The sequence below is a fragment of the Meriones unguiculatus genome, chromosome 12 (genome assembly GCF_030254825.1).
Source record: "Meriones unguiculatus strain TT.TT164.6M chromosome 12, Bangor_MerUng_6.1, whole genome shotgun sequence".
In the NCBI taxonomy this organism is placed as follows: Eukaryota; Metazoa; Chordata; class Mammalia; order Rodentia; family Muridae; genus Meriones; species Meriones unguiculatus.
Window position 1 is genome coordinate 55,192,046 of NC_083360.1, and position 21,786 is coordinate 55,213,831.

General features: G+C 40.3%; 1 protein-coding gene across 37 annotated transcripts in view; it reads right to left on the minus strand.

Moving 5' to 3' along the window:
- The window catches only part of Ptprd (protein tyrosine phosphatase receptor type D), a 2,581,289-nt gene that overhangs the window by 534,848 nt on the left and 2,024,655 nt on the right, over nucleotides 1-21,786 (minus strand). Inside the window, exon 1 of one of the 37 annotated variants that reach the window (XM_060365737.1) lies at nucleotides 12,402-12,541. The exons of 35 other annotated variants lie outside the window; for them this stretch is intronic. The gene's annotated coding sequence lies outside the window, so the exon portion shown is untranslated. Of the gene's footprint in view, nucleotides 1-4,807; nucleotides 4,926-12,401; nucleotides 12,542-21,786 lie in introns of those variants that run through there. One more of the 37 variants, XM_060365735.1, reaches the window with a different exon arrangement.

A 21,786-nucleotide genomic window follows, 5' to 3' on the forward strand; every position in this document is an offset into this window, starting at 1 on the left:
TTGTTTTTCTCAAAGTTAATGACCAAGAACAAGAACAGTATGACTTAAAAAGCCTGACTACATTTCAATGTGCCTTTTCTTCTGTCTAATGAAGAATTTGAAAGCTATTCCCAATCAACAAAGGTAGCAGATCTTAGAGTTAACAAAAATGTTAAGCATAAGAACATTACTTTTAAGTAATATGCTTTTTAAAAATGGTTGGAAGACATCCGTTTTTCATCATTCATTTAAAAAATATGAACAATAACCACTGACTAGTATGTATACTAATATACTTCTTAAAGGGCCCTCTCATTCTACAAATGTCATGATATAAAGTAGCATTCAAAATGAGTCCAAGTAGGATGCATATTTTAAACATTTCTCATAGAAACTAACCATCTGTACAATAAGCCATTGTCGATTCTATGAAGGTGATTTATTAAGGATAATGAAGCGTATGATTTAATAGCTGCCGCAAATCCTTTTTCAAGGAAGATGGGAATAAATAATACAAAAGGATTGTCCAATAATAGACAAGACCTAACCTCTGATCTATGTGCTGTAAGCTGGGTCACAGGAAATCACATGAGCTTCATTAACTATGGAAGAAGTAAAAGTGAAGAGTGACTATATATGTAGCAAAAATCAGGCTCCCCATCTCTTTAGGAATTCATCATGACTATGATTTAGAGAAGCCCCTTCCCTCCTCTGAGAGCACAGAGCTCTCCAATCGGAGATGAGGATGATGCAGCTCAAGCTTTGTGAAACTCGAGGTCCTTGACATCTGTCAGTGCAAATTACGGCCAGCAGTGTTCTCCTCATCCCCACACCTCAGCATCTTGCACACTGCAGTGGGCAGTGCCTTAAAGAATGAATTCACAATAGGAGAGCAGCTGAGTTCAAGAACTATGTGAGATCTTAGACACCTCTGCCATACTAATGCCTACCTGCACCCCTGAGAGCCGGTTCTAATCAATACAGTCACTCATACTATTGAAAAGTAGGGATGGTCAGTTGAATAACTTTTTGTTCACTATTAATGTTCTACAATGTATAAAACCAAAGTTGCATATATCATTGGACTCTAGTCATCACCTTCTGTTTGCAAACCAGCAATCTCTGGTAACAGCTGAGTCTTTCCACGGCCTTATGAAATCAGTATGGCAAAATTTCTAATAAGAGAAGATTCAAGCCGTCTTACATGCCAGCTGTTTGGCATGAACAGACTGCCTGGCTATGCCTTACAGGATGGCATTGCCATTCAGTAATAAGCTCGAGCAGCTAGCTGGTCCCCACACCACCCAGTTAGTACACCTAAAATAAAGTGGATGCTCCAAATCCTAGTGTGCAAATAACACCGAGCTTCAGAAAATGTCCATGAATCAACATAAACAAGGGGCCTATGTATGCAGCATATGCACTTTCTACTGCCCTTGTGCTTGTAAACCTGGCTTGCCAGGACTGCGATCATTTTATTAGATGCCATTAGTCTCTGTTAGGGCGGTCATTTGAATAACAACAGATTGGCAAGTATAAAACCAAGGCACCTGTTGTACATTTGGCAGCCTAGATGAAGCCCCTTAAAATGAAAACAAATAAGAGCTATAATCATGCCAAGCGATGGCTTTTGGTTCAATAATGACCATGTGTCAGAATTAAGTGCATCTGGGAATTCTTACCACAGCCAGATGTAAAGGCAGATTTGTCTTGTCTAGTGGCATATGAGTGGATACACACAGTCTACTCAAATTTGGCTTTATTGTGGTTTAGTAACCACAATAACTAGGTAAGTGGAACCTTTTCAAACGAAATAAATTAAATACTGCAAAGGAACTGACAATATGCTCATAAATTGTATACCCTAAACATGTAAGATTTGGACCACGAACTAACTCATCCCTGATTTTTCTGTTTACAGTGAAGAATGAATGAGAGAGCATTAAAGTAGGAACAGAGAATGTTCAAGATTTTACAGTCCCAATGCTACACTGGAAACTGTAAAAACTTGGCAAACTATAATACATGTCCATTGAGGTAGGTAACAGGAAAGGGGAAATGAATGTGCATGGTAAGGGGACAAGAGAAAAACACTTTAAAGTACACCAAGAATCAGGTGGCTTTGCTAAATATTATTCCAAGGTTTGCAATCGGGGACAAGAGTCAAGTTCAAGTATGTTCTAGTTAATAAGAGTTAAATCCAAATCAACTTAGCCAACAGTTGCTTGAAAGCAGGGACTGCATAGAAGTATCTATTAAATTTCCATTATGAGAATTATTGTAAAAATCATGTATTAACTACAAAAAACTAAGTGTAGTGACATTTACCTATAAACTCACACCCAGGAGGTTCAGGTGGGAGGACCAATAGGTCAAGGTCATCCTCAGCTAAGAACCAACTTCAAAGCCAGTCTGGGATACATGAGACTCTTGTCTCAAACGACAAAGGCCCAAGCAACTGTGGAAGAATCTCCGCACATGTTACCCATACACAGTGGTACTTCCTGATTATCAACAGAAGTTATTTACTCAGGGTTTGCAAAAGATCAAGCTGGCTCCAAAGCAGAAAAGCAAAGGCAGCGATGCCAAAGGTATATAGAAGGAAGCTTCAGTACAAGCAAAGGAAGCTAGAGCTGTACAGACAGAGGCAGGCTAGAAGGAGCTTATTCAAGTACCACCAAGATAAACAGAGATTATTCAAGAGAAAATATTCTGAATTATGAACTTTAAAATCAAATTTTACATTGAGGTTTTTCTAGAAATCTTTTCTTTGTGTGAAAATACAACAAAATCAGATTGCATCTACAAAACAAAGTCAGAGTCACATATATTTAAACCACCATTGCTTTAAAATAGTAACTGAGTATGCACCAGGACATTTATTAAAGTTGCTATTCTGGATTAAAACATATTTTTACTTAAAGACATTTATTAAAAACCAAAAAGTTGATGAATTCCCAACACAAAGAAAGCAGTGCTGCCCCCATGTATCCTGGGGGTTACGGTTAATACAGTAATTTGTAGAAGAGTGTGTGACTAAATAGCCTAGTGTTTGCATGTGAGAAGCATTCTGGAAACTTGGACCCAAAGGACTTATATGTTGCCACACAAAAAAACGCCCATAAAAGAAAAAAAGCATTCTTCATGTAACTTTATGTACCATGTCTGATTTAAAACTTCAGGATGCCCTGCTGTCAAAGAAAAAAAATTATTTTCCAAATCATCAAACAAATATAACATCCTGAGATTTTTTTCTTTAGAAAAGCATAATTAGTCAGAAATAGTCCTCTGAAACATTATTCCACCATCCAAAACAAGAGTCCCAAATAAACTCCTATGAAACAGGTTAAATGAAGAAAAAAATAATCTGCTTGCCCATCTGTTATTGATAATAAAATTATCAGGAGAGCAGTAAAACCAAACATTTTAGAAGCCACTCCAATGGAGGAAAGTTTCCCAGATCAACGTGTGGCAGGCAGGCTGCCAGCAAACAGCACCTATGCATCACTCCCTTGGCAGAACTCCACCTCTTTGACGGGAGGCTGCTCTTTGGAGATTTCTGCTTGATTTATACTTCTCTTTATAAAAATGCTTTTGATTCCTAGTGGGTCGTATGAAAGTGCCAGTTTTGATTACTTTAAAATCATTTTGGGTGCAGATCCTTCACCTAGCCACACCCTAAACAGAGCCCAGAGTTCAACCACTCATCACTGCCTTGGAAGCCTGACATATCAGAGCTGGAAAGCAACAACAGCCAAAGGTCAACTGCCCAAACCCCTGTAGGGAAAAGTGCTTCTCTGAAGCTTAAGGAAAAGGATCTTCAGAAACGGCACAGAGAAACTACATATACTTATATTGCTCATGAATTTGTGCCAAAGAAGGAGAAATGCTGCTAGATGAACTTCCCTGCTATGTGTGAAATACCCTTTTTAACAGTGTTTGGTACACAAGAAAAGGGGGCTTAAGTGTAAAGTAGATAACATCCTGGTGCTAACACTGCCTGATTTAAAATCCTGGTCTTTAGATCCAGCCTTATTACACCTATATTCCAACCCTGAGCTTTCTCCTAGCCAGATTTCCTTCCTGTAAAACTATGACATAGAAATATCTAATTATCATTTAATATACATGATATTAGTTTAGGGATTGAACATAACACTGAAGGGAGGGAACCGAGCAGAATAGCCAGCACCATAGTAAGCGCTCAGTACATTTTTGCAACTACCACCAGCATGACTATTGCACTCTGATTACTATCATAACAATCTGCAATGCCAACAAGAAATACTGAAGGATGTTTTTCCCCATAAAGGAACACTGAATTTCACCAATCTCAGCGTACTGGGTTTTTTGTTTAGGTCTGTATTTGAGTTTCAATGGATCCAACTGAGGTCATCCACATATGCTAGATAAGGGTTCTGCCACTAAGCTGTATCTCTAATAATCCCAGCCTAATATCATAGGCAAATATTTACAGTGGTTCTCAACCTTCCTAATGTTGTGGCCCTTTAATACAGTTCCTCATGTTGTGGTGACCTCCAACCAAAAATTTATTTCATTGCTACTTCATAACTGTAATTTTGCTAATTTTTGTAATTTTTACATTTACATGAATCATAATGTAAATATCTTATATGCAGGGTATTTGATAAGTGAATACTGTGGGGGTTGCAACCTACAGGTTGAGAAGCACTGGCTTATGACGAATAATTTTCTTTACATTCATGATTTAAATTAAATTCAACTCAAATCTCCTTAGTACAATTCAATCAAAAAAAACCCAAAAAGATTCAGTAAGTGAGTTAAACATTAGCTGAGTAGGAGATACCTAGGCTTCAGTGGTCAAAAACTGATGCAGCAGACATAGAAGGAGGATTCCTGGAACCACGCTGGAGAACCAGAGAATCCCACACATAGACTCCTCCAGGATAGTTCAAAATCCACACCTGCACAAAACAAACAAACAAACAACAACAACAAAGAAAAGGATCATCACCAGGGGGCCCTGGGTGAGAGGGCAGGCAGGACATGCAAATTATAGTCAGGCTACAAAGGACTATGCCAGCTGTGATGGGGAATTAGCACACAATTGGGTAGAAACACAAAAACCTCCGCATTTCAATAAAGAACAGAGAAAACACTAAGACAAGACAACATGGAAAACTATTTATGGATCGCTGAGCATCCAAGCACATGGGAAAGTCGGAACGGAAAAGGAAGCCATACAATAAAGAAATTCCAGGAATAGAACTACAAAACTGGATAGGACCAAGAATGAAAGATGAGAGGTATAAAGGATGACACCAAGGATCCTTCCAGAGAGCTAAGTCAGATGAGGTATGGTACAAAGGAAAATGGCTACAAGTATGTACAGGAGACATTATTTGGAGTTTACAAAAGAGAACTGGGGAAACAGGAAACCTTTTATTTACACTGATCTATCAAGCTGATAGAAATTTAGCGCTGGAACGTGACAGATGCTAGGAAACCTACTTTCAGGATAATCTACGCAGAAATTGTTGGCTCTATGCTAACTAGACAGGAATATCCCAGAAGACAGCATAGAGGGGAGCTGAGTAAGCTGTAGATTAATCAGCATAAGAGTTTATAATAGATACGGAAGCTAAGAGGCCTAAACATCACAGGAAAAGGGAATTCATGCTGAGAAGAATGCAGGAATCAAGGAAAGAACACAAAATATCACCCATACATATAAGCCTCCAATGGAAGTTATTTTCAATATTTTATTCTTATACAGAACTACTACACTACTCCAAGGAATAAATAAATAAATAAAAATGATTACATGAACAGTAAGTAGATTTGGAATATTTAAGGTATTTTTAACTGCTTATTCCCTGCTAGTCAAATTACATGAGAAAGATTAAGAAGGCTTAAAAACATGTATCTAAAGGATGATAATGAACCATTTCAACCAAAAGAACTATGAATTCGTAATGTCTCCTCCCCTTTAAAAACCTTAAGAATGTTTCATTTAAAATACTTCAGGGGATGGAATATGTTTCATAGAGAATTTTGGGGGTCTACTTGTGGAAAAGAAATTATTACTGCCACTAAATATGTCCCTTTTGTTGGGGTGAACACTGAGAAGGATGGAAAAAAAATCTTATGTTAAATACTGAAAACAAATGTCCTTTCTACCTATAATAGGAACTGTGCCAGCATTTGATGTGGTCAGTCTAATTTCTTCTCATGAAATTGTACCAGTGGTTCTTAGGGAAAGACAGAAGGCAGTAAGTAAATTCCTATCTTCCATCAACACATTTGACCTCTGAACAAACCCCACAACTGGCTACAGGCACCCACCATCCATCACTGCTCTTGAAACCGGATCCTTTAAGAAAAGACAGCTGCACTGGGCAAGGGCTGAGCAGCTTTCTAAGATGCAATGCACTTTTTTTAAGGCACTTATTTTGGTTTAGTATTTTAATTAACTGCGTTTCTAAGCATTTCTTTTCCCAAACTGCAGTTCCACATCAACAGCTATCCTTGGGAATCTATTAATTCATTCTTGACTTTTAAAGGAAATGTTCCCTGTACATTCTAGGCAAAGTCATTTCTAGCTTTTACTTTGAAAGCTTTTCTGAGATAGTGGTGTACTGAGGCATGCTAATATGCACAGACTGCAATGAACACACTGGGCAAGAAAGACTGTTCTAGGATCTGGAGTGATTACAACAAATACACAGCAGAAAGCAGAGGAGGAGGGAAGAATACACAGACACCTACATCCAACAGATCTGAGTTTTATATCAGTCCAGTCAGCAACAATTTAGAGCAAACAGATGATGATCCAGATAGGTATTTACCATAAAACACATGCCTAGCATGAAGCATGCTTATCACATGGCTACTACATGTAGGACTTTTGTTTTCAAGACACAGTTTCTCTGTGTTTCCCTGGCTGTCCTGGACTCAATTTGTAGACCAGGCTAGCCTTGAATTCACAGATATCTGTCTGCTTCTGCCTCCTAGAGTGCTAGGAGTTAAGGCCTGTGCTACCACATCCTGCTTAGGACTTTTTTTGTTTGTTTGTTTTAACCTGAATAAAGTAAGAAATTTTTATTACAAAATTAGCTGGAACATCATCACACGGATAGCTATTCTCTCCACCTTACAGAGGGTGAAACCGAGACTCTGAAAAGCTGCCTCCCTCTCTAAGCAGGAAATTACAGGACTAAGAACCTGAGTTTTCCTTAGAGCAAAGCTATCGCTATCATCTCTTCACTGGAGGAAAATAAATAAATATATACTTAGATAGATAGATAGATAGACAGACAGATAGACAAATAAAGAAATAAGACTGGATGTGAGCTGACATTCTATAGGAGTCTCTTATACCACGGTATCCAATGATTACAGCAAATTATTCTATTTATTTTAAAATACAGTTTTCACAATCTCAAAACAAGGTCAAGAAACACTTTTTAAAAATACAATCAATCCATCAATCTCAATTTCATTAGCTATTGCTACATTAGCTCAAAGGCTGTTTTTGTTGTTGTTTAAAGATAATTAAGATTTTATAAATTCAATTAATCTCAAGAAGCTGACAGATTTACAAATGTTAAAGCCAGTAAACAACAATGTAGCAAAGTCTGTGAAGCTCCTGACATTGTGATCTGAAGGTCAAAGCCTCAGCAAAGGGAGGCAGTCTTTCTGGTCAGTGAGCGCAAAGCTCTAAGACAAAGCCTATGCTCAGACAGTGCTAGGCTATGGGACTCAGCTCTTAACACTATGTTGTCAGTGCCGAAGCACACGCAAGGGCCTGCCACATTAAAGCACAGCCATTTGAAGAGGAAAGCTGTACATGATTGCTACAGGTGGGGAAAGAAGAACACCCAAGTGGTTGGTACTGACTGCCTGCCTATGTCCATGACCTGGGCCTTGCAGAGAGAATAAACTGCCTTTGCTTTCCAAATTGTCTGCTTTTTGTCATTTTATTGACTGTAACATACAGAAATTTGATTCAGAAGAACATGCATAAAGAGCCATGAAAAGGCTTTTTTTTTAAATATTGATACAGACTGATTATATATGTCAGCATCAAACAGAAACAAATTAAAATTAGCCACTGAATTATCTTGAGAGGGAGGCTACTTCAGGTATCATCTTGGGCCATTTTTCTCATGAGTGATGTTGAGAAAGTATAGCAATACACACAAACAAAATCTTAAGTTACTTTAATGCTAAGTCTTAAAGACACTTTACTCATAAAATGTTAGTTGAAAGAAAGGAAATCAGCTTGCTGCATAAAAAGCATCTGTGATTTGTTAAACAGGAAATAAAGGGCACAACGCTTCAAGGTAATTTCATGACATGGGGCTGCGAAGCAGCCTCGTGTGCTCCAGTCTCACAATTTTGTTATGGCCTTATTCTTTAGGTTACATTACGTCAGGGATTGCTACAAAATATGAAGATTTGTTCTTTGACCTTGCCACGGCTTACAACAAAAAGGAAATTCTCAATTTTTACACTTGATGCTAAAATTTTATGAAATGAGCAATCAGTAAACGCCAGCCATGTATTCTTTTAGCTGTCTTTCCCGGGAGCTTAACTGTGAAGAACAAAAATATACTTCTCCTTTAAAAAAAAAAAAAAGAAGAAGAAGGGAAATTTGGACACTTTCCTTGTTGAAGTATACATAAGCCAAGTATGACGTTTTCCTAAGCATTACCAACTCCTGATTAAAAGCAAATGAGATTATCCATAGAGAAAATACCAAACAAATTCATCCTTTGGTAGAAATGTCACTGTGTTATAAAACTACAGGCACTTAGGCAAATGATGCCTGTTCAACGAAAGTCAAATACTGGCAAATATTCTCTAAGCAATCTCCTTCCACATTATACCATATTGCTTCAGCTGAAGCATTATTACACAGGCTTCCTCAATCTCTTAGTCTACAGAGAATAGCTTCTTTCTTTGGTCTTTCTTGGCAAATCAGTGATAATATAAAACAGAAGATTTTAAAGCACTGATTTTGCTTGAGGCAGCACATTACCTTTGTGCAATCATAACTGCAGCTTTCCTTGACGACTTTCTCCAAGACACTGAACAGTACCAAGATTAAGCAAGAAAAAGTTAAATAAATCCACGAGGCAGCAAGAGATTCACAATAAGCCTGGTCTAACACAATCTCACTTGACACATACTGACCTTCCCAAATAAAAATGTCTGTCTTTTTATAAAGACAGGACAAATCAAATATTCATTGGGTCCTCTGGAAAACTGAATATTATTATCTTTATATTTAGTACCTTAAATATCCAGATTGGTAACTGAAAATATGTTTTGTTGCCACCTGAGTATTCTATATCAAAGGTAAAGTTTTTTCAAAGAAACTTTTGGGTACTAGAAATAAGAGCCATTGGTATAGATGTTGGAGATATTGCCTTTAATAAGTTTAATGCTCTCAAGACACAAACAAGCTACAACTGAAGACTACACACAAATGCACATTGAAATCATAGAATGATGGTTTAAAAAAATTCACCTTAAAGAATCCATTCTCTTCCGGGTAGCATTTTTCATATAGGACAGTGTTGACAATTCCACATTTACCCAAAGAATCCTTTAAAATACAGAGTTGTTCAGTGCCATGATAGATCAAGTATGTCTGAAGGAATCCAATATTGAAATATTTACCGTGGGCTCTTTTGCAAAGAATCATGCATTTCAGTTTGAAAAACAGAAAATCAACAAAAGATCCATGTAAGCAGACTTGACCTTACTGACTAGTGTCATCAGGATTGGCACGACTGATCAATTTCAAATTTGCAAAACTGACACAGAAAAACATATAGTACATCCTCCGTTCAGGCCATTCCAGGGCTGCCCAAACCTCACTCAGCTCCGGAGTCTCCTCCTTCGCACAAACTTGCACAGCACTTTGAAAACCATTCTAATCACACTATCAATCTGTGACTATAGTTCCTTTAAAGCAACTCTGCTTTTATCTTCTAACCCTGCCTTATGCAAACAATATCCTTATCAGACCAATTAAGAAAAGGTTTTTTTTTGTTGTTTCTTCTTGTATAACTTTCCCATACATTAAAAAAAACAGGCATCTTATAAGAATCTGCATTAGTAATTTTTTTTATTTGTTCCAGAGTCTATATGAAAAAAGATCATGCTAATAACACCACAGTGTCATAGAATAGCAAAGTAAAGTTCTTGAGCTATCCTTTAGTCAGCATTCACAGCTAACATCAGAGCATGGGATGGTGTTTTTAAAAAGGAAAAAGAAAAAAAACTTATAGAACTGCCTACTTGAATTTTTCTTAAATGTCTCTCTAGGAAGGGTTTGTGTAAGCCATGGCAGGGTATCTCCTGGATATAAGAACAGTTATACAGGCCCCTAGTGGCTTAGCAAATAGCAGCAGTTGAGGGGAATCCAATTTTTAGTTTTAGACTTTGGGATATTTTGGTTTTAAATTAGTGTCTATCTGAAAAAGCATGTCAAATTATGGCATACAGTATTTTAAGCAGTTGTATATCTATAATTATCTACACACCCACATACATATATATGCATTTCATTACTTATATTAATTGCCCAACTTCACTGGCCAAGAATTTTTGCCATATAACTGCCACAACAGGACAGCTGGCACATCTGCTTCTTTAAATGTAACTAGAAAGTAGTATCTTACCCATTTGCCTTCAGATACATCTAAGGGCCACTTCTTCCTATTTGAATACCATTTCTCTTGCACCACCATTACTAAGGGTTTTATATTAACTGCTCATTATTTAAAATTAGACAGGCAAATCTAAATGACACTTTTACGGTAATAGAAACCTCAACGTGTTTCCCAGAACAGCACCTATTTTAAAATATTTACAATTAATAACACCCTATAATTCTCCATCTCCTTGTGTCTTCCCTTCACAAAAGAAAATTCCAGGCAGGCACATTTACAGCTTTTAGCAATTTTTAACTGGACACAATCTGACAGCTGAATTCATGAAACTGACCAGCTTGTCAATTTCACACTTTGAAAGTACAATAATAGCTGATAACATGAGGGTGAATTTTTTTTTTTAAAAAAATCTGTCACAGATTGCTAGCTCCATTGAAAAGGACAATACAGTACATAATTATGGGATGCAGGAGGTAGGGGAAATTTTATTGTTCATTTTGGAGATCTGTTTCAAGAATTTGGATACAGAGCACGGAAAATGTGCTTCCTCTCTGATATATAATGTCTGTCAGGGGCATACAGGAGATGTGTTCAAAAGGAGTGTAATACCTACTTAGCTTTTGTATGAACACCAACAGTGCTTTCACAACTGAGATCATCTAAAGATTCGTTTAAATCAGAATGTTTTGAATTCGGGTATATCATCCCGGATTCACATCAAGTTGAGACCCTGGCGTGTGCACTCTGAAGCAGAGAAAGGCAGCCCATCCGAAGTACCTCTGGTTGAAGGAAGTCAACGTAGGCGTGCTACAGACCAGCAACAACATTACACCAAAGTCCGAATTTATAACTAATTACAACCTCAAATCTGTGAACTCAGCAGTTACCAGTTACTAAAAGACTCAAAATGTGTAAGCCGCTGCCTCTTAGTTCAGCAGCACTGAATATCAGAGCACGTAAGAGAGAAACGATAAAGAATTTAAGAACAAGTACAGGGCCAGCGATCCCTCAGAAATCTTCCAGGGCATTTAAAGTGCAGACTGTAGATGAGGCTGGGGCATATGAGCCAGTCTAAGAACCCCAGGCAACAGGAGATGCTAGGCAAGTAGAGTACTGGAAGGCAAACTGGAAGAACACAAGTGGGCTGTGATTGTCTGGATTTTGAAGAATGGCACTACTATTTGTCATTTATAACACACGATTGATGAAAACCAAGCTCATACTTACTGTTCAAAAAATACTTAAGCAGAACAAAACCTGACTTCACTTGTTAAAGATTTAAAATGAAATCAACGTCGCGGAGAAAGAAGCAGGGCAAGTTTTTGTTGTTTTCAACACGTCTATATAAAAGCTACAATCAACGTGGAAAAGCAAAGATCTTTGGTTGGTGACTTTCTTTTTTAATTGTTTCCCACTACTTCAACTCTTCGTAATAAATTATGCGTTTCCTTCCCCACAGAACGAGTGTGTGTGTGTGTGTAAGTACACCAGATTCCCGCAGCAGAACTAGAGCTCCGACCCGACCACAGAAAGCGCTCCAAACAATCCCCCTCCCTCAGGCAGCCGCGGACCCTCGGGTGTCTATTTTTCCTTCTCCGCACGACTTGAGAGCAAAGAATCCACAATCGCCCTCCAGAACCGGCCGCTGTGGCCCAGGCAGGTCGCAGACCCCTGGCCGAGCCGGGTCCAGAGCGGAGTCGCTCGGAGCGCACGGCGGTCCCGGGCTAGGCGGGCTCGAGGCTCCGGACCGCTTACCTGCTCCCGTCGGCTCGGGGCCGCCGCCCGCGCCGCCAGCAGCGCCGCGCTCCAGCCCTCCGAGGCCGCGCCGCCTCCGGGCGGCCGCTCGGTCCCACAGCCGCCGCCGCCGCCGCCGCCGCCGCCCAGCCCGCGCGGCAGCCGCAAGTGGCGAGTCGGCGGGAGTCCCGGCCGCGCAGGAGCGCCCCGCCTCCCCTCGCCAGCGCCGCGTCCTCGGCCCCGCGCCGCTCCTCTCGGGCTCCGCGCTCCGCCCGCTCCGCCCGCGGCCCCGCGCCCTCCTCCTCGCGGGGGATGCTCCGGCGCGCGGCTGGGGGGTCCGGCCGCGTCTCGCCTCTTTCCTCCGCTTCTCCCGTTTCCTCCTTCGTGCTGCTGCCGCTGCTGCTTTTAAAGCAGATTCTTTGGCCGCAAATAGCAACTGGGCTGCCCCCCTCAGCGCCTCCCTCCGGTTCTTGTCTTCTTCCCCCCAAAAGTGAAGCGCGGGCGAGATAACCCGACACTGAGGCCCGCGGGGGTGAGGGGAGCGGGCGAGAGGTGCCCGCGGCGCTCGAGTGGGGTCCGGACCGCACAGCCCCACGGCCAGGGTGGAGTGGCCCGCTCACACCTTGAACCTGGCGGGAACTGGCGGTCACAGTTGCCGGCGAGGTGGCTTGGTGGGGAATGAAACGAGGGAGCTCAGGAAAGTAATTTTCTAGGCTTCTCTCTTTGTTTCCTTGTCTGGGTGATTTCTAAAATCCTCATAACTGCTGGAGATCCCACGGAATCGCTCTGCCCAGCGCTTGGGGGTTGTGTGTGCCTGTTGTCTGCGCCTGAGTGTGAGTGTGGGTGCGTCCCGGGCGGGGAGAGCCAGTCCGCTGCGCCCACTGGCGAACCCTCAGTCTGGACCACCGACTCACTGAGGGCCAGAGGGCTGGAGCAAAGAGGGACAGGCTGGAGGAGCTGGGCGAAGGGGCGCGAGCACACACACACACACACACACACACACACACACACACAGCGCGTGCGCGCGCGCACACACAGCAGGAGAGAGGGGAGAAAAAGAGAGATACTCAGAGAAAGAGAGAGAAGGGGAGGGGGCGGGGTGACGTCACTCCCAACATCCATCCACGCAGCCAGAAAAGACCCTCTCAGATTCACTCAACTCATCCCGGTGCAGGCACACCCGAGCGCTTCCCGCTCTGCTTCCTGAAGCACAAGAGGAAGAAAGGCTGGTCGCGCCCTATTCAAAGCAGTTGAATAATACAAGGGTCGTTTCGTTTCGTTGATGAGATTCAGTTGTGTCTGCCCCAGTTCACCTTGGCAGCCTCCTTCTCGGACGTTTGTAGGATCCACTTTGAAAGCAGAGAGGAAGATAGGGAAGTACTAAACTCACAGCTTGGTGTGAGAACTCTTAAGGTGCTTTCCGCTACTTGCTCTTACATTAGCGAAGCACTGCTCTCCGGCTCTCCGGAAAGACAACATAAAACCTCTCCAGACAGGCACCAGCTGTTGGACGAGGGTGGCTGTGGTGCCTGGTGCGGATTGCTAGCTAAAAGATATGTTTTAACCTTCTGCCCTACTCATATGATCTCCAGCATGTGGGGAAGTCTGCAGTTGGAAGCCTCCATTGGCAACTGGCCCATCAAAATTCATTAGGAACACCACCAGAAAGGTCAAGTGAAGTGAAGCCGGGGCCTTCAAGCCACCTCCAATGCTCAATCTGTGCTCAGGCCAGCCAATGCAAACAACACTTAACTCCTGCAGTCTCCAAACAGTCTTGGAAAGGAGGAAAGGTAAGCAGACCCTCTTAGAAGCAACCTAGAGGTCCAGTATCTAGCACCCTGACTATTGTCTCTAGCTGCCTATTTGCCACAGCCATGCATGCGCTTGAAAATTACTGACTGGATATCCGGTCACTATTCCTCTGACCCCTGTACATTGCAAAGCGAAGACACACCATTTGGAAGGGGGGTCTTGTGGAATGTAGCTTAGTTTCTCAGCAAGTTGGGAGTAGGGGAGCTTCCTTGCCTAATTCTCCCATATTTTTTTCACCTCCTCCTACTCCTCCTCTTTCAGTGGTTAGCCTTACAGTGAGAATCAGAAAGAAACCATTACTGTGCAAGCTCCAAGCCACATTAAACCAAGTTTTGGATGGAACAAGCTGAAAGCTTGAGCAGATACAATTAACTGTTCTTATGCCCCAAGAGCTAATCTAGAAACCCAAACTTCCTCATAAATCACTCTCAACCAACATGTAAACTCCAGATTGGCTTTGTAATTGCCACATCCTCCCTCATGAACTACTGGTCCCACTTCCTCATCTAGAGTTGGATATTGGAAAGACAGAGGATGCCCTCTGCCTCCATGTCTGATGTTGTTGAGAAGAGCCTAGTACAGAAGCTTGACTGCTCTCTGAGTGCATAGTCTGAGAAGTAGTCTTCCCTACACACACACACCTATGAGCACGTTAGACTGGCTAGAGAATTCAGTACTGGCTGTGGTCAAAGTGAGCAACATAGCACACAGTAAGAATAAGAGACAAACCCAACTCCTTCAACACCAGAAGAACTAGATGTTTGAGTCCATATTATAACCAAACAACTTTAAAAACAGAAATAGGCAACTGAGTGGCATCTAATCTCAGCTGTTATTATACAAAAGAAACTTTAAAATATGCAGGGTGATGCTGTTGAAGAAGGCAAGATAGAATAACTAGAGAAACCAGACTTCTCCCAAACATCCAAGTAGAAGTGGGAGGGAAACTCCAGCTAGGCACACACACATTACCACAGTGGTAACAAATGCACACAGCTTCTCATATAGCACCTGGACTACATTGTCTTGTAGTTATTTTAACCAACGAACAGTAAGGTAAGCAGGTTTCAGGCTAGTCTCATAACATCATTATAGGCAAAGAAACTTCATCTCTGAGACTATAAGGTTACACAAGGCCTCTAAGGTAGAGGGAGAATGCAAACGCAGGTGTCATTGCCCCTTTTCACTGATCCTTAAATATCCACAAAAACCTTTATGATCTGGGTCAAATAAACTGTTTTTCAAAGTCATCACTGAACAACAAATACAGACTGTTTAAAAATGATAGCCATTTACACAAAAGAAAATGAAGTAATAGAGATATACTTGTGTTAACTCCCTTCCAGCTCTAGCATTCTGTGAAGAATAGCATACTGGAGCTTTGCTGTGACACAAACTCCCTTGAGTGCATAATTCAGTTAGGGTGACAATGAGTCTGTTTTCGACCTCATCCAAAGAAGTTTGTTCCTAGAAGTACTGGTGTGGTTTTATATTCATTTATCAGGAAGCATAGCAAACAACATTTTGAAATAATTATAATGATAATGCTAGCAGCCAACTATTACTTGGTATTATGTAGTTAGTATGCTATCATATCATAATGTTTTACTTGGGTGGGAGGAGTGTCATAGAAAAAGTCTCATTTAGCCAGAGCTTACCTTGAACTCTTGACCCTCCTGCCTCCTCTACCCTGGTACTGAGGTTATAAACTATGCCACCATAGCCTGCTTCCACTGGTTTTCAAAAGGCACAAGATGACCTTTCAAGAGGTTTATGAATACAGTGGTTACAAACAATTTTCTTTTTGCAATGAAAGAAATGTCTGAAAGAATTTCTTTGATCATGTGGCTAGTTATTAAAGGAGAAAGTCTAGAAGCCACTGCCTCATCTCCAACCATAACCTTTGCCTTTCTGGCTGATTATTAGTTTCAGGGTTTAAGTGAGGAACCAGGGTCAGATGAATTTAACCATTCTGAGAGCATGCCCATAGCCAAGCTAGAATTTTGCACCCGTATTTTTAAGTCCAAACTGCTTTAATTTCTGAAGTGATAAAAAATTTATAAACTAAAAGATGCAATAAATTGTTGTGAATCATACTTTCCTTAAAAGGAGTACAGGGCTTTATATGAAATCCAGCTAGGACAGAAAAACACAGCATAGATCCAAATGACATGTGACTAGTTCTGTAAGCACTGAAGCTAGCATCAGACCATTCCTACAGGTGCGAGGCTGTCTAACATTCTTTATTAACTTGTTGCCGAGAGCAGAAATGAAATGATAATGAATGCTTTTAATCCTCAAAACATTCACCTCTAGAAGTTAAAATGCTAGAGAGAAATTCCTAGATTGAATTCGTGTAGCAACTCTCAGCTGCATGTGCTCTCCTGACACAGAGGCAGCAAAAAGAGATTGGAGAAATGTGAGAGCCTAAACTAAACAATATTTGGTTTAATTTGGGGGCAAAAGATACAATCCTAGATCTGTGGTTATAATTCCACCTACACCGCAAAGAAGAATGGAAAATAGTAACTCATCTGAGCGCTGCTGTGGATTCCACCACCAGTGTTAGACATTTACATGGTTTGTTCCAATTTCTTGGGTCTGAAAGTTCAAATCCAGCACCAAGAAATGGCTGAAGTCAAGCCTGGCCTTTGTGAACTACTATGGAAAGGCCCCTTACATGCTAGTGGGCTTCTAGTACACAATGGGTGGGTAGGGTTTTGAGCAGTGCTATGTAAACATCCACACTCTTCTGCATATGAAATAAATGCACTTTTCCTCACACCTAGGGCAACATCTAAAAAGTCCCTATCATTCCCCACCCAAAAGCGTAAAATCTTCAGGCCTCTCCTTGGCTGAATCAGTTTGGTTGCCACATTTTCACCCTCACCTGTACTGTGTAGAGGACATTATGCTACAATGCTATTTTCCATTGGCTCAGCTACTGGAGATTACAGCATGCAACTGTGACAAATGGATATTCCCATTAAATTCTTTAGTAGAGTGGGGCATTCCATTAACCACTGGCATTATCCCAACCCAAGTGAAACATTGGGTCATTTTTTTTTCAAGTGAGCAAGAAGTGAAGGGAGAAAACAAAGGATATACTCTAATTACTTTTCAATTTTTTTTTGTTGAATGCATTATAATAGTCATATATTACAATTATTTATAATTATCATATGACAAGCTGTCAGCTGAAATTTAACAGGTGATTTGTCAAGAAGCTCCATTAATGCATTCACTAAGCATTGGTTTTCAGTATTTCTTAACAGAAAAATTGTGTCAATTTTGTTTTTAAAACTATGCAGCTTAAATACTCAGAGGCCTCCAGTTTGTAAATGACAGAAACTGCTTATAAAAACACCACTATTGGTGGATTGTAGTAATATATTCCATTAGTCCAGCACTCAGGAGGCAGAGACAAGAGGATCTCTCAGTATAAGGCCAGCCTTGAGTTCCAGTTCAGCCAGAACTACATAGTAAGATTCACAAAAACAAAATAAAAGTAAATTAAAAATAATATTATTGCCAACATGTATGGGCACAGACTTATTAAGGTAGGGGTTATATTAAGTGATAATAACATTATCACATATGATTAAGTGATAAGCACATTTTCATCACTTCAAGTTTTTATTTTTTTTAAGATTTATTTATTATGTGTACAGTGTTCTGCCTGCATGTATACCTGCATGCCAGAAAGAGGGCACCAGATCTCACTATAGATAATTGTAAGCCACCATGTAGGTGCCTGGAATTGAACTCAGGACCTCTGGGAAGAGGTGCTCTTAACCTCTGAGCCATCTTTCCAGCCCCACTTCAGGTTTTAAATGCTAAATTTTAATTGAAAAGAACAATTGCCTAGTGTTCTTTTAATCACTTATACTTTTAATCCAACCCAGATTTTAAGTATATATGCATATTTTACTTTAAAATATGTATATGAGCACAAACTTTCATCCATGGACCTCTCTGAATATTAATACATGCCACAGCATGCACATAGAGATGAAAGGACAACTTGTTTTTTTTCATGTCACCATGTGGAGCCTGGGGATAGAACTCAGGTCATCATGCTTGAGGATAGCTATCTACCCACTGAACTATCTTACCAACCTCCCTTTTAATATGCTGAAATGCATTTGCTTAGAGTATTTGTGGAGAAGGACAGATATGTACCAAGGCACATGTTGAGGTCAGAGAACAACTATTTTGAAGAACTCGTTTATTTCCTTCAAGTGTGTGGTGGATTTAGGGGTTCAGATTCAGTTGGTCAGTCTTGGCAGCAAGTGCCCTAATCCATCTTACTGACCTCATTTTTTTAAGACATTTTTTTAATGAATGGATAAATAGGAAGATAGTAAGAGCAGGTATTTACATTCTGTTTACTATCTTTGTCTTACCATAATGCAAAGGAAGGCATATTTTAAAGTACAGGCAAAGATTAAGAAGTCAATGAAAAGCTAGTAATTAATCACTGAATAGAGGACATTCTACAGAGAGCCAAAACTGATGAAGCTGATGAAGCAGGCTCTCTTTAGCTGACTGGCACAAGAATGGGGCACACAATGAAAACGAATCCCAGACATTTCCTGGGGGACAGTCTTGGGAAGAATGAAAGTCATGGTGCCAGTATCTGAAGAATGTCAAAGTCGTAGCATATAACCTGGAAATGAAATTAAACTGCATACCACAATTTTATTATTGACCCCATGGCCAGCCAAAATTTGTATTGCTTAAGAGAATGACAAAAAAGTACAGCAGTGCTTGCTTAAGTTTCATTTGCACAAGCCTGACTCTTATCTTTAAGCCTGTGACATGCAGCAGGCTGTTAATGACTGGTAATCAGCAACTCCGAGGGAGCTGAATCTCCTTAATGAAAGAATGTGCTTCAAGATTCAACAGAAAAAAAAGTAAAACCTAAAGCCCAGCTGTCTTTCAAAGCAAATAAGACACCCAACAACCAAGGTCACCAATAAAGTGCCCGTTTCACAATTTTAGGGAGAAAGGACTAACAGAGATTTGAAATTATTTTTAAAGGATTTTTTTTTTCTCCCCGCATTTCAGAAAAGGACTTTCAGACGCTCAGAAGCAAAATAGTCTAAGCCAATCTCCATGTGATAAGAAATGTGTCTATATGAAAATGGGTGCTTACAAGTAACCAGAGACAAACAGATCCTCATATGCTGGGCAGGGGCTCACAGTCACAGGATCCTACTGCTCTGTATGCATGTAAGAGCACTATTAAAGACATCAAGACTACTGTTTCCCAACCATTTCTTTTTGTCTTTTGCTCTCTTTGTTTTTGACTTCTCCCATTGCCATAGAGTTTAGTTATAACAATTTTGCTCAAGTTCAGAATCGGTGGCATTGATATTTGAGGGATTCCTGTCTGATCAGAACCAAGAGCTCCTAACATAGTATCCCAAGCACTATGGGACTTCATAAATATTTCAAAAAGGAAAGGAAGAGTAAAGATAGGAAATGAGGACATGAGAATAATTGAATGTCAGTAGTCCTTTTAGGTGACATATCACTTTCCTTATAAAGTTTCCCATACTCATTAAATAGAATGCACTCACCCTGTCTTTGGTCTCTTGTGTTTTCTTTTTCTTCTTATTCCCTATCTTTAGGCTTTTTTACACTATCTGCTGTGAGCATCCTGTTAGGCCCTGAGCTTCTCCACATTCTTTATATCACCATCAACACCTGGACTCTAAGCACATCTCAAAAAAAAAATCTGTTGCATGAATCAGTGTGTTGACATGTGCTTAAACCCCACTGTGGTTGGTAAGGGGCCACCTTGTCGTCCCCTCTTCCTCAGCCCTCACTGAAAGGCAATGACACTACCGTTTGCTCATTTACGTTTTCCCACTCATAGCACGTTCAGAACTGTCATAAGGAATAATAGAATCTGAGGAAAACTGGATGGATTCATAGTTCCACAGAATTCTTGATGAGAGTAATTTTAGTTTCATATTTTCTTCTAAGATGTCAGAATTATTTATCAGTTCAGTAAGGGATATCTTTCATAATTCTAACTGGTACTGACTGACCTTTTTATTTTTAACTAAGTATACTCTATTAGATAGAAATAGTTAATACCTCACAATATTTGTAAGCATCGTTGCCTACCTGATCATATATCACCATGTTACCTTCTTTTTGAAAATTGATTAGCCACACCTCCTCTACTACTAACTTACCAAACAAGCCTAGACAAGAGCCTAGAGGCACCATTCTTAGATAGTTATCTAGTTTTTCATTTCCCTCAGGTTATGTTTTGTCTTTTTGTTTCTCACCAGCAAAAGCCCATCTTTCCAACACCAATGTCTTTGCTCATTTCTGGGCTTTTATAGTGACTTTTTTTCAGATACTTCTCTTCCCAATATTATCCTAATTGGGATCCAGTTCATTCTCCATTACTCTGTCCAATTAATTCAGATAAAACACAGGCTTGGGTACCCAAGTCTGCTACCTATAGGAATTCATGATTACATGCTCAGCTCATAACTACCAACAAATATTCTAGGGCCATCCAAGATCTGAAGATTGAACAGTTCCTGAGCCCATTCTTACCTTCTAAATCTCAAATCCTTACTAGCAGTGACTTAACCTTTACTACTGTCTACATATATCTGCATTTTTTAAAAAACCAGGCAGAGAGCTCTCCAGCAATCACCTACATAGGAAATGCATAACCATCCCTGAAGGAACCTCTCACCTTATACATTGTTTGACTTTCTAATTCTGTTGCCCAAATATAAACAGTTTTAAAGATGCTTAGATTCTCTCTCAGGATAAATAAATATGCTAAAATTGGTTAAAGGATTATATTAAACACCTCCTCTCCCAAGACTCTTTCTATGGCTAGGTTTATTTGTATCCATCTACTGGAATATTCCATTTACTGGAATAGAAAAAGTACAAAAAATATGAACATGACCTGGAAGGAGTCAGTGGAAATTTATGCCAACTGAAACCTAATCATCTCTTGCAGAACCACTTTGTTTAATCCCACCTTGAATGTTCTCATGCCAGGAGACTGTGCTGGGAAGAGAACAGAGGAATTTCAGGAATCTGAGTTAATGCTAATGTTAAGAACAGCAGACAATGTTAACAGTTTCTTTAAGTACACACAGCGCTGTGGATGGAACTCAGGCTCCTGTGCTTAGTAAGCAAGCAGCCAGGGGCTGCACATTCCCAGGCATCCCAGCTTTTTATTCTCAATTCAGCTTGGAGAAAAACCAACATGGGACTCTGAACAATCTGAGGTCTTGAAAAGCCAGAAGCTAACCAAGGGAGGTGGATGTGTTTCCCCCACAAAAAGACTCCAGAGGAAGACACCTCAGGGAGGGCGCTCCTGCTAAGTCCTAGTCTCAAAAAGTATTCCCTCAAAGATGTAGATGTAGGAAGAGACAAAGGATACTTCAATTATTTCTCATTTTTATCTCAGTCCTTCTTCTCTGTCTCTAGTAACAACTCCAATAAAGCTCCATTCTAAGATTCTAGGATTATTAAGTTGCTCAACTTTGCCAGTTCTAAAGTGGAGAAAGATATGAAAAGTTAGAGCAAACACTGAAAGCTGTTC